The following is a 13293-nucleotide window of genomic DNA, read 5'->3' on the forward strand; positions in this document are numbered from 1 at the left end:
CAGAGGCATTATTACTTTGAGGGAATCTGAAAAGGAGCTAACATTTGATGATTAGCCCTAATGGAGGATTAGGTTTTGACCAGCAACAGTAAAGGGAAAAATACAGGATTCCTAGGTGGAGGGAACAGCATGAATAAACACAGAAGTAAACAATAAATAAAGACCCTTGGCCGGGCGCGGTGGCTCACGCCTGTAATTCCAGCACTTTTGGAGGCTGAGGTGGGTGGATCACGAGGTCAGGAGATGGAGACCATCCTGGCTAACATGGTGAAACCCCGTCTCTACTAAAAATACAAAAAAGTTAGCCAGGTGTGGTGGTGGGCACCTGTAGTCCCAGCTACTTGGGAGGCTGAGGCAGGAGAATGGCATGAACCTGGGAGGCAGAGGTTGCAGTGAGCCGAGATGTTGCCACTGCACTCCAGCCTGGGCAACAGAGCAACACTCTGTCTCCAAAAAAAAAAAAAAAAAAGACTCTCTACAGGCATATTATTTCCGGTAAGATAAGAATTTTGTCTAGATGGACCTTCACGGCCGAGAGAGAAGTTGGGATTCAGTTATTGAGTTAATGGGGATTGGATAGGTTTAAACAGAAAAAAGGCATGATTGAAAATACATGTTAGAAATATCAGCCTGACTTCAGTGAAAAGGTGAGTCAAAGTATGCAGGAACGGGTGATGGAGCTGGATGGTGATGGGGCAGTGAGATAAGAGAACAAGCCTAAAAGGTCCTGCTCAAGTGGCCTTTTGAGAATCCCATGACGAACGCTCAATGGGTTGGGGCAGAAGGTCAAGTTCCTGCCTCTAAGTCATAGAAGCAAACTCAGGAGGCAGGAGGCCTTGGCGTGTTGAGATGGTGCCTGTCTTAGACAGTTTGGGCAGCTCTGACAAAGTACCACAGACTGGGTGACTTAAACAACAAACTTTTTTTCTCACAGTTCCAACCCAGACTTCCAGTGTGGAGGCTGAAAATCTGAGATCAAGGTGCCAGCATGGGTGGGCTCTGGTGAGGAACCTTCTTTTGGGTGACAGGCTGCTGGCATTCTGCTGTGTCCTCATGTGGTGGAGAGATGGGGAGACAGCTCTCTGGGATCTCTTCTACAAGGTTACTAATCCCATTCCTAAGGGCACCACCCTTGTGACCTAATCACCTTCCAAAGGCCTCACCTCCTAATACTATCACACTAGGGATTAGGATTACACTATATGAATTTGGGGGGGCACAGACATCAGTCCATAACTGTGCCTTTTCTTTTGGAATACTGAATTAGAGGTATGAATTGGGCATCTAAAACAGATGCCCAAGGCACAGTTAGAAATATAGATATGGTTCTCTGGACAGAGAGCAGATCTTGAAATAGAGATTCAGAAACCTACATTATGTTGATAACTGTTATCCACAGTGGTCAGGGAGAATATCAAGAGAGAGTAGAGGGAGAAGATAATCATAAAAATAATCAACATGACTGAGAGCTTCTATATGTTAGGCAAAATTCTAAATATTTTATATTAACTCATTAATCTTCATTTGATCTATAAGGCACCATTATCTACACTTTATAGATGTATCATCCAAGGCACAGAAAGTTTAAGTAAGTTGCTCTAGGTCACACAGCTGTTAAGTGGAGAAAGCAGGCTTCATGCCCAGGCAATTGGCTGCAGCCTGGCTGATCTGCCCCTAAATGAAGTTGCTTGAAGACCCGTACCCTAGAGACTGGGGACCAAGGAAAGCCCTGGCATTGCAAGGGAGGAGGAAAGGCAGCCAGCAAAAGAGCTAAAGAAGGATAAACAGCCAGATTAGGAATAGAAATGGAAGAAAAATGAGTCAAGGAAGCCAAGGAAAGAAAGTTTTTCTGAATATCAGGGTATTTCCATCTGGAGCTTCCGTTCAGAGAGTAGTGCTTGGTTATGAATACTGAGTGTTCCAGGATAGGTTCCCTGGGAAGCAGGCTACAGGCGAAAAGACTGGAGACGGCACGAGTGGAAACAGGAAGGTGAGCTAGGAGCCTGTTGCCATCATCTGTTCACTGTGGTGGATTTGACCAGCATGGTCTTGGGGAAGGCATGAGGCCTCCTGGGTTAGTGCATATAATTTTGATAGTCGAGCCTGTAGGATTTTGTGATGTTGAATAAAATTTGTGAACACACAGCTCTAATGTAAAGCTTAAGGTTATTTCTTCTATATTCCTTGCAAATGTGATACATCCAAAGCACTGTCAGGATAGGAATCATGCTAGGTTTAAATTAGGGAAAATGGTATCTGTAGGGAGCTATGGGGTCTGATTAAGGCAAAGTTTTTCAACAGTTTCAAGAAAAATCATTGCAAAAGCATGCATAGAAGACCTACATCATATTTGAAGTGTTTGATTTACATATTTTATATGCACACACATAGTTCTCTTCCCAGGCACCTTGTCTTCCCGACAAACACAGACAAATACATGCAAAAATAAAATATTTTATAAAAATAATTCTGATTATTATAATTAGTGAACTCAAGACACAAATGGTCAATAGTGAGAAAGAGTTGATGAACAGGTTTAAGCAGCAAAAACAACTCAAGAGCACTCTGTATCATGGTCAATGCTTTCTAACTAGACATTTATAAATTCTAAGCATCTGGGGATCTAGCACTTAGCCTGAAACAAACATGAATAATGGATGAGGCTTTCTTGCACCTCATGGCCTTTGAATAATGCAGAAATACCAAAATCCTACTTATAGGTAAATGGCTTCTCCAACATACCGAAGAGACAATTATTTCAGTCACGCCATCTCTTCCTCACACCCACGCTTGAATTGGAAACTTCGGGCTGATTAGCTCAAAAAGCCCTTTATTACTAAAATTCTGCCTTCTTGCCACCCTGTTAATGTTCCCACCATACTCTCTCCCATCTCGTTGCTTCTCTAACCGCCGTTGCCCAGAAATACTTCCTCTTGCAATGTCCCTCCCGAAGGCCTCCTCCTCCTTCAGGCCTGCCCCCCTCCAGACTCACCCTCATGCTCTTCCAAAATCAGGAATTCTCAGTGCACAGAGGAAGCAGGTGGAAGCTTTTATAAAAACTCACTCCAGGGTCTCACTCCCACAGGTTTGGATCTAATTGGTCTGGGTATTGGGGTGTTTTTGTTGTTGTCGTTTTGTTGTTTTGTTTTGTTTTGTTTTTAGCACTCCCTGGGTTATTCTATTGTGCCACCAAAGTTAAGAGCTATTATCCTAAACACTTTCCCAAATCTTTCTGGAATTAAAATTCTACTAAGAACAAACTTTCCTACAACCTTACATCATTCCCTCCCCCATTCCTCCACCTGCTCTCATTAACTGCCAGGAGATCTTCCTGGTAACACCTCACAATACCTCCAGTGAAGACTGCACCCCCTAACTAACCCAAGGCCAAGAGGAGATGTACCAGTACTTCTCATACTCCATGACCCTTTCTGGGGCATCTCTTCACTGCCCAGGCTGGATGGTTCTGCTGCTGCTCATACCCACTTCAGTTCCTTTGCACAGACCTCTGTGGATCCCGCCCTAGCAGTACTTGCCTTGTGGTCTTTCTTTCCATCCATTTTATTCCCATCATTCTCTCAAATTCAATGTCATGACTTAAATCACAGTCTCTCTGCCCAAACTTATTCCAGTAGCCTTCACAACATCTTACATTGTCTATTCACTCGTATAGATGTGCTCTGGATTTCATCTTCATTAGCAACTGCTCCACTGCCAAGATCTCCACCTGTCAAACTCCCCCTTTTTGACCACAACCATCTGACCTTCCATCTCTCTCTTCCACAAGGTGCATGGAAGCTACCCTTTGTTCTTAAGGAGAGGGTCCCTCACTGGGCATGGTGGCTCATGCCTGTAATCCCAGCACTTTTGGAGGCCAAGGCAGGTGGATCGCCTGAGGTCAGGAGTTCAAGACCAGCCTGGCCAACATGGTGAAACCCTGTCTCTACTAAAAATGTAAAAATTAGCCAGGCGTGGTGGTGCGCCCCTGTAATCCCAGCTACTGAGGAGGTTGAGATGGGAGAATTGCTGGAACCCGGGAGGCTGAGGCTGCAGTGAGCAGAGATCACACCACTGCACTCCAGCTTGGGTGGCAGAGTGACACCCCATCTCAAAAAAAAAAAAAAAGGAGAGGCTCCCTCAACCTGCTGCAGTTTCCCAGTCCACAAACCCTTCCCTGCTCTTACTCGCATCTGCAGCAAACTTACTTCCACACTGAACTCTCTCGTCATTGTGAGCGCTTCAGGCTTTTCTAGTATCAATAACCAAAGATACCCTCCACTGAACAAGCCCGCTACTTCTACTTCCAGGCTGATGAGTTGTTATGAAAAACCATACATTTCTGATTGGGTCTATTATACTCTCAAGATATCTATTCTAAGGGATGCCTTCCCTGCTTCTCCTTACTCCTTTTATTTAGCTCTTCCTGACTTACCCCGATTCCCACGGCAGTTCTTCCAGGTCTCTTCCGCTCTCAGGAAGTCCCTGGCTGTTTTAAAGCCCACATCGTGCCTAGCAGTGACCTAACCACCCGATGAAAGCTCCCCCAGCTGCCGTCCTCTACCCTCCAAACCTTTTACTTCAGCCTCTTCTCACTTCCTCTGACTCTGATGAAAAGGATCTCTGCTTCCTTGTTTGTGCTTTAATCCAATTCCTGACCTCCTCCATCTTCAGCATAGCAAATGATGCCTGAGGCTGCATTTACCAGCATTTGATATTTTCTTACAGTAATTGCTATGTGCTGGGGATTCTTTACAAATTGCAGAAAAATCCACAGAAATGCTGGACTAGGGCAGAGATGGAGGCCCAGTGGAGTACTTAAGTCCAGGAGAGCTATTGCAAAAAGACTGCCCTGATGTCTAGAGCTGTGTATTTCAAGAATATTAATTATCACTTTTTATTATATGTGGTTATATTATTCATGTGGATAGATAATACATTTATTTATATTATATGTAAATATATATTATATAAATATATTATATATTTTTATTTATTTTATTATATATAAGATATATAATAAATATATATTTGTTATATTATAATAAATATATATACATATAATATACATATATATTTATATTATATATAAAAAATATATAAATATTTATATATTCATTATATTAATATATGGTTATATTATATATTTATATAAGTATATATTATATAGATATATTATTACATATAATATATAAAATATAAATATATATATTACATAAATATATATATTTGTACATTTATTTATATTATCCATATGGATGGATAATGCAGTCAGTCTTAAGCAACTGTGATGCATTTTTCTTCTTCGTACCTACCTCTTTGAGCTTGGCAGCTTTTGTAACAATTTCCCAGAGTTTTGTTAAGCCTTGGGGCAAAAATGGTCACCTGAAACTTAAAAGCTGCGTTTAGCAATTTGAAAGCACTGATACAGAATTAGCGTGTTGGCAGTGACTACCAGAGCAGAAGTCAAGGCTGATGGCCGACAGTGGAATTATTTTATGCCTTTCAGGAGGGCTTTTTCCTGTGCATGTGCTTGAAGGACCACTGGGAACAATGCTCTAGTTGTGTTCACATAAAAGGATAAAGATGCTAAGAATTGTGAGAATAGTTTGGAATCAATTCAAATAGAGAGGTCAAGTCTATTGAAAAGGTTGAGTTTGGTGTATCAGAGCTTTTCTTTTTCCCCCGTCTTCAGGTGATTAATGAAAAAGGTGTTTTCCTTTCATTATTTGCAAAGACTTGAATCCTAGTATAAATAGACCAACAATTAACAGAGAGCAAGGTTATATTTGGAGTAAGTTTAAAAACACCTAGGGAGAAACATACATCTATGTGGAAATAAGTCATTTCTCTCCCGGCATCCAAAGGGTACAATACATGAGAGTCTCATTTTGGAATAAAGGGTTTTATACTAAACTCTGAGATTCAGAACATAAAAAAGGAGTTATTTTCATACATTATGGGCAGTATATGATGTTTACTGAATTTCTGACAAATGTATATGTGATACAAACCAAATAATGTGTATTAACATAACCTGGCTTTTTTTTTTTTTGATGGACTCATGGGGCATGGAGAAGATCTTCCTTGGATAATTTCATGTGCCCTAATCCCAGCTGTAATAGAGTAACTCTGTGAAAGATTGTATTATGTGAAAAGAGAAGAGAAGAATGAAAGAAACACCGGAAGGTGAAGAGAGAGAAAGGAGGTTGGCTGAAGTCTAGCTGAGAATTGTGTGATGCTCATGTTCTTGGGCCACAGTCATGGACAGTCAGACGTGGCTTGTTACAGGGAGAAGGTGGTTATATTTTTATCCTGTTACCTGTCACCTTCCTCACTGCTGTCCTCCTGGCATTTCCTCCATGGCAAGTTGTGACCTTACAGAACTCTGAACCCCTCATGCTTGCTTCTTCTAGGTCTTCTAAGGCTGATCCTCCCTGGAATTATCCTAGTAAGAATCCATACCTATTCTTATAGTTCCCACAAACAACCTCAAAAATAGCCTTACCTGTATACTTTCAGGATCCCGGCCTCTGGAGTTAAACTAATATATTCATATGTGCAACATGTGTGTTAGAGACCAACAACAAAACGTGTATTAAAGGTTTCTAGTGCATCACTGCTGCTGTGTGTATGGGAGGGAGCATGGTACGGCAGGAGAGCTTGAGTCGGGCTGGCTGCTGTGACTGGCTCTGCCACTTATCAGCTTGGTGACCCTGGTCGCTGAATTTGACCTCTTAGGAGAGTAATTTGGTCTGCGTCAAGGACTCTTTGAAGTTCTAAAGGAGATAAAAGTTATTCAATCTCCTGGCACAAAATAGACACCAGACACTGTTTGCCATGCCTAGGTGGGCATATAGACTACAGTGGCATTTTGAAGATAATGGCTTAAGGAAGATATTAAATCTAACTGGAATCTAACTGTGAGGTGAGTTTCAGGGTTGATAGCAATCTGGTTGGTTAGATATTTAGTCACAGGGATCTTTTCGGTGCCTCTAAATTTATCCCATTTTTATCATCTTCTTATGAAATCTGGTCCTGGGTCTATCATATATCTTAGAAATGACTTGCTATGTTGAACTTACTTTTTGAAGAGAGAGAAAAGAAAGAAAACAGAAGTTGTTGTATGCGGAATAACACCCCCCCACCACCACCACCCAGGGATGTTTACACGTTAATATTCAAAACCTGTGAGTATTTTACCTTACATGGCAAAAGAGTCTTTGCAGATATGATTGTGTGATTTGAGGAGATTATCCTGGACCATCTGGGTGAGTCCGGTCTAATTATATGGTTTTGAAGGTGGAGAACTTTTTCCAGCTATGGTCAGAAGGGGATATGACTGTGGAAAAAGGCTCAGAGAAATCTGTCATTGTTGGATTTGAAGACAGCGGAAGGGGACTGTGAGCCAAAGAATGTGAGAAACCTCTGGAAGGTGGAGAAGACCCAGTACAGATTCTCCTCTTGGGGCTCTGGAAAGGAGGGCAGCCCCACTGACACACCTTGATTTTAACTCAATGAGAACTGTGTTAGACTCCCACCCTCCAGAACTGTAAGATCATCAGTTTGTGTTATTTTTTAAGTCACTATGTTAGTGGCGATTTCTTATGGCAACAGTAGAAAACTAATACAGAAGATTAAAAACAGCATGTTAACAGGAGAAAAGAAACACAAGATGGCTTCAGAAGTCCTAGAAAAACCTAAAAAGTCCTATTCCTAATACATAGATGTGAGAGAGAACCGTTTCCCTACGAGCATGCCCAGAGGTAGACAAGTGACATGCTACTTGCATGAGTGTCACCCCTTGGCATTTGGCTTTAAAAGTGTCGCAAACTGCCCTGACTGTGCAGGCTGGAAGTGGCAGCTCAGACCAAGCATCCGTGGCCACAGCAGCTGTGGGAACAGCAGGCAGAGCCCTAGAAACGAAGCAACTTGACGAGGAGATGTTTGCAGATGGGCACCAGAGTCCAGCCTTGTTATTATTAGGGAAGAAGTAAGGCAGATAAACTCAGGGGGAGAGCAGAGCACCCTGGCGTGAACACAGGAAGGGAAGGGAGCAAAGCCAGGCCGGGCGCCAGGGACACTGACCCAAGCAGGTGGGAGAGGCTGGGCTGACAGTCAGATGTTCTCCACTGCCCGGCTCCGCAGCCTGAGGCCCGAAAGCCGGAGAGGAGGAGACAGCGCATGGGGGCCTGAGAGCAGCGTCGCTGAAAAGCTGGCAGGGAAGAGGAGAGAAGGATGGCCGCTCTTTTTGGCCTCTGCTTTGGTGGAGTACAGGCCCCCACAGCTGTGACAGAGACAGCAGTGACAGCCACCATAGCAAAGACACAGATTTCTCATCCCCAAATGACAAGGGCAGGTTTTCGACACAGGATTAAAGAATGAGCAGAAGAAAGGCAGGTTCCATGAAATGGCAGATGTGATTTTTTTTTTAAACACCAGTCAGCACAGTCACTGAGGGCTGGCCTTTTGAGGTTTCACATGAGTGGCATGCTGCACGTTTGCTGGTCTGTTCTTTTTGTCTGCGTCCCAGAATCAAGGTGAAGGTGGGGCACCACTGCAGTACAACTCAGCCTCCTGTGCTGGCTCCAGCATGGAGAGCAGTTCTATCTCCAGGAGCCAGAGAGCCGAACCAAACTAAAAAACAGCCAGAGCGCGAGGCTGTCCGCTGCTTGGCTTCCTGCCTTCTGTTCTGTCCTCTCCATGTAGCGATCTCAGCGACATTTCCTCAGTATCTACCTCCACCTGCTCATGCTCCTGCTGCTGATGCCTGGCCTCGTGGCAGCAGTAAATCTAGCCAATGTGTGGTTCTGTGTTTCTCTCAAACATGAAGACTGCTTGGACAAATAACATCCAGAAACAATATAAAGAAAGAAGCTAGGGCCGGGCGCGGTGGCTCACGCCTGTAATCCCAGCACTTTGGGAGGCCGAGGTGGGTGGATCATGAGATCAGGAGATCCAGACCATCCTGGCTAACACGGTGAAACCCCTTCTCTACTTAAAAATACAAAAAACCGGGTGCAGTGACGGGCGCCTGTATTCCCAGCTACTTGGGAGGCTGAGGCAGGAGAATGGCGTGAACCTGGGAGGCAGAGCTTGTAGTGAGCGGAGATGTGCCACTGCACTCCAGCCTGGGTGACAGAGCAAGACTCCGTCTCAAAGAAAAAAAAAAAAAGAAAAAAAAGGCTAGCAGAGTGAAACAACCTGGATTTCAGCGCCTTCCAGCCTTCCCTTCAAGAGAGATTTCAGTGGGTTATATGAAACTTAACTTTAATCATTTCTTTCATCCTTTCTATAGCCTGTACTGCTTCTAAAAAGGGAAAGAAAACAATGACAGAAAAGTATTTGGAGAGAAAACAAGACAGAGGCAGAGAGGGAGAGAAAGAAGCTATGGACTAGATAATCTACAAATAACATAATCGCCCCTTGAAAAACTGGAAGGCGTAACACATGCCTTGAGGAAGAAGGTGGTGCGATTTTGGGAAAGTGGTGTGAGAGAGGGGCAAGTTGTTATGCAGGGCAAGGGTGAGCAGAGGAGGAGGTGAGCAGAGAAGGAGGTCAGCAGGGAAGGAGGGTGAACAGAGGAGGTGAGCAGGGGAGGAGGTGAGCAGAAGAGGTGAGCAGGAGAGGAGGGTGAGCGGGGAGAAGGTGAGCAGGGGAGGAGGTGAGAAGGGGAGGAGGTGAGCAGGGGAGGAGGTGAGAAGGGGAGGAGGTGAGCAGGGGAAGAGGTGAGCAGGAGAGAAGGCTGAGCAGGAGAGGAGGCTGAGCAGGAGAGGAGGTGAGCAGGGGAGAAGGTGAACAGGGGAGGAGGTGAGAAGGGGAGGAGGTGAGCAGGGGAGGAGGTGAGCAGGGGAGGAGGTGAGAAGGGGAGGAGGTGTGCAGAAGAGGTGAGCAGGAGAGAAGGATGAGCAGGAGAGGAGGTTGAGCAGGGGAGGAGTTGAGAAGGGGAGAAGGTGAGCAGGGGAGGGGTTGAGAAGGGGAAAAGGTGAGCAGGGGAGGAGGTGAGAAGGGGAGGAGGTGAGCAGAAGAGGTGAGCAGGAGAGGAGGATGAGCAGGGGAGGTGAGAAGAGGAGGAAGGTGAGCAGAAGAAGTGAGCAGGAGAGGAGGATGAGCAGGGGAAGAGGGTGAGCAGAGGAGGGTGGGCAAAAGAGGTGAGCAGAGGAGGATGTGAGAAAGGGAGGAGGTGAGCAGGGGAAGAAGGTGAGCAGAAGTGAGCATGGGAGGAGGATGAGCAGGGGAGGAGGGGAGGAAGTGAGCAGGGGAGGAAGGTGAGCAAAGGAGGAGGTGAGCAGGGGAAGAGAGTGAGCAGAGGAAGGTGAGCAGAAGAGGTGAGCAGGAGAAGAGGATTAGCAGGGGAGGAGGGGAGAAGGTGAGCAGGGGAGGAAGGTGAGCAGAAGAGGTGAGCAGGGGAGGAGGGTGAACAGGGGAGGAGGTGGAGAGAAGGGTGAACAGAGGAGGTGAGAAGGTGAGGAGGATGAGTGGGGAGGAGGTGAGCATGGGAGGAGGGTGAGCAGAAGAGGTGAGCAGGGGAGAAGGTGAGCAGGGGAGGAAGGTGAGCAGAATAGGTGAGCAGGGGAGGAGGGTGAGCAGAGGAGGATGTGAGAAAGGGAGGAGGTGAACAGGGAAGGAGGTGAACAGAGGAGCAGGTGAGCATGGGAGGAGGATGAGCAGGGAAGGAGGGTGAGCAGGGGAGGAGGTTGAGCAGGGGAGGAGGGCAAGCAGGAGAGGAGTGCGAGCAGGGGAGGAGGGAGAGCAAGGGAGAAAGGTCAATAGAGGAGGAGGGTGAGCACAAAGTGGGGTTGGTGGGGAGCGCGAGCAGAGGGTGTAGGCAACAAAGCCAGGGTCTGGAGCACTAGCCCACCAGACCTGCTGTGGGGCCCTAGCACCTCACAATTTTTTGCACGAAATCACCACTTTGCAGGGCCCTGTAACTCAGCTTCAGCCTGGACCCTGGGGGCAGACTTGTCATACTCTTATAGATGTACTTCAAAGCATCCAAGTATATGCCACTCTGTTGCCTGGGGGCTCCCAGTGAGCAATAGCTGTGAGCCTGATATTTAATGGAAATTTGCCCAGGCATGGAAGGAACAGGCAGAGAGAGAACAAGAGAAGCAGATGAGGCAGATGCAATCTAACCCGGACATAATGCAGAGTGGGAATCTCGGGGGCTGGACAGGCCAGAGTGGAGGAGTGGCTTGGCTGGCAGATGTATCCTCCCTCCTGCCTCTCTGTCAGGCCTTAACAAGGGGAGATCCTCTCATCTAAGAGCCTGGAAACATTCTGGGTGCAGGCCAGAGGTGCCTCCTTTGTGCACACAAGCCTTTAAAACAGCCTGGATTTATTGTGGCTTTTAAGTGGCCCAGGCTAATGGCTTGGCATGGATAATGTCTTGGTTTAATTGGTTATTGTGAAAGCTGCTTGTTTCTACTGTGGAATCTCTTGTCCCTGCCTTTGGAGCAATCCCTCACAGGCTCCCTGAATCAATACAGCCCTCACTCAGGGCCGGCCAGTTTGCTTTGGAGGCGGCGCCCGCATTGAGGAAAGAGGCCCTCCCACAGGATTGCTCAGATCCCTGGCGGACGCTGGGCTGTGAGGCAGATGGCCTGCTTCTGGTGACTCTGATGGTTCGCATGTGTAGATGTGCATGGGCTACAGACACCTTTATTAATGACCTACTCTTGAGGGTGTCTTTGCAAGGAAAAGTTAGAGGAGTGCAGATAGAGCTGTACAAGGGGGTCTGGGCACAGTGGTTTATGCCTGTAATCCCAGCACTTTGGGAAGCTGAAGTGGGAAGTTTGCTTGAGTTCAGGAGTTCAACAGCCTGAGCAACAAGGCAAGACCTTGTCCCTACAAAAAATGTTAAAAGTAGCCAGGTGCAGTGGCATGAGCCTGTAGTCCCAGCTTCTTGGGAGGCTGGGGTGGGAGGACTGCTTGAGCACAAAGGTCAAGGCTGCAGTGAGCTATGATCGTGCCACCTGCACTCCAGCCTGGGCTGCAGAGCCAGCAAGAAGGTCTCTAAAAATATTTTGAAAAAAAGAACTGTAAAAGGAAGTCAGAAACTGTCTCCCTTCTCACAGAAGCAAAGCAAGGGGATCAAAGCAACAGGTGGATTCACCTAGAGCCAGACCAGGCCACTGAGGTGGGGGAACTCCCAGCAGAAAGAACACCTTCTGCAAAGGAAGTTGACATTCCGGTTTCTGAGAACAAAGAGGCCAGATGATCCGCATCCTTACTATAGCATTTCTTTCCAGGGTCACGATATTTCTCTTAAGTCATCCCAAATCTTTTGACCTTAAATATATTTTCTTCATATTCTTTTTTAAGGTGTGTGAAATATCCTAACCTTTGTGATTCAAAAGCAGCCTGTCTGGAAGTGGTTTTAGAGCTGAGCACACTGTGTTGTGGTTACATGTTTACAGGTCACCCCCCAACCCCCATGGACCATTAGCCCACTGGCAGTTTAAGGCAGTGACAGGGACTTACTTGTCTGTGTGCTCCAGACCTGACATGGTTCCTGGCAGCCTAACGTGTCTCACTGATGTTGAATGAATGTTCCCAGGAAGAGGAAGCAGAGGAAAACACTGAACTGTAAAGCCATGTCTTATTGATTTGTATATTTGTTATTGTTCTGTCCTCTTACATAGCTGTATCATATAAATAACCAAAATAAGATCATGTGCAAGGAATTCAGAAAATCAAGCTGTGTGAAGTACAAGTTGCAGCATATTTTTAAGTGGACTCTGCTGGAGTAAATCTCAAGTTATAACACTTAAAATGGTAACACAAGACAAAGCCTGATTAGCCTTTCGGGCGAGCTTGCTTCTTCTATCATCTGACACAAAACTCTATTTGAGATTCGCCATATGTGACGAGTCAGCTCCTGTTCCTGTGTGGTTTTAGATTATACTCGTTTCCCAGGAGTTGTTGGATGATTGACTGAGATCTCTTTAACTCACACCTTGGTTGTTGTCCTCTCCTTTTTTCTGTTATGCTTTCCTATGTCATGAACATCTGTAGTGCAACCATACCAGTTGCCACTTTGCGGGAAGGAGTGTTAAGTTGAAGTGTGGTGAGGTTACTGAATCCTTCACTGCTGGGCTGGATTCTTCCCCAGGTACCAGTGAAAGGACAAGCTCTCTGAGCCAGCAGTCTCCAACACGGAGTTTACACACCCCAGGCCCAATGAACCACTGGGACCAAAAAAAAATACAATATGAGTACCTAGCTGTATGCTAAGATAGATTAACACAGGATTTTATGTATTTTTAGATTTGATGTGTATTTTCTAATGCAATA

General features: G+C 45.8%; 1 protein-coding gene across 2 annotated transcripts in view; it reads left to right on the forward strand.

The window, feature by feature from the left end:
- The window catches only part of UNC5C (unc-5 netrin receptor C), a 389368-nt gene that overhangs the window by 354839 nt on the left and 21236 nt on the right, over positions 1–13293 (forward strand). The window lies entirely within an intron of this gene.

This window comes from Macaca thibetana, chromosome 5, assembly GCF_024542745.1.
Source record: "Macaca thibetana thibetana isolate TM-01 chromosome 5, ASM2454274v1, whole genome shotgun sequence".
Taxonomy (NCBI): Eukaryota; Metazoa; Chordata; class Mammalia; order Primates; family Cercopithecidae; genus Macaca; species Macaca thibetana.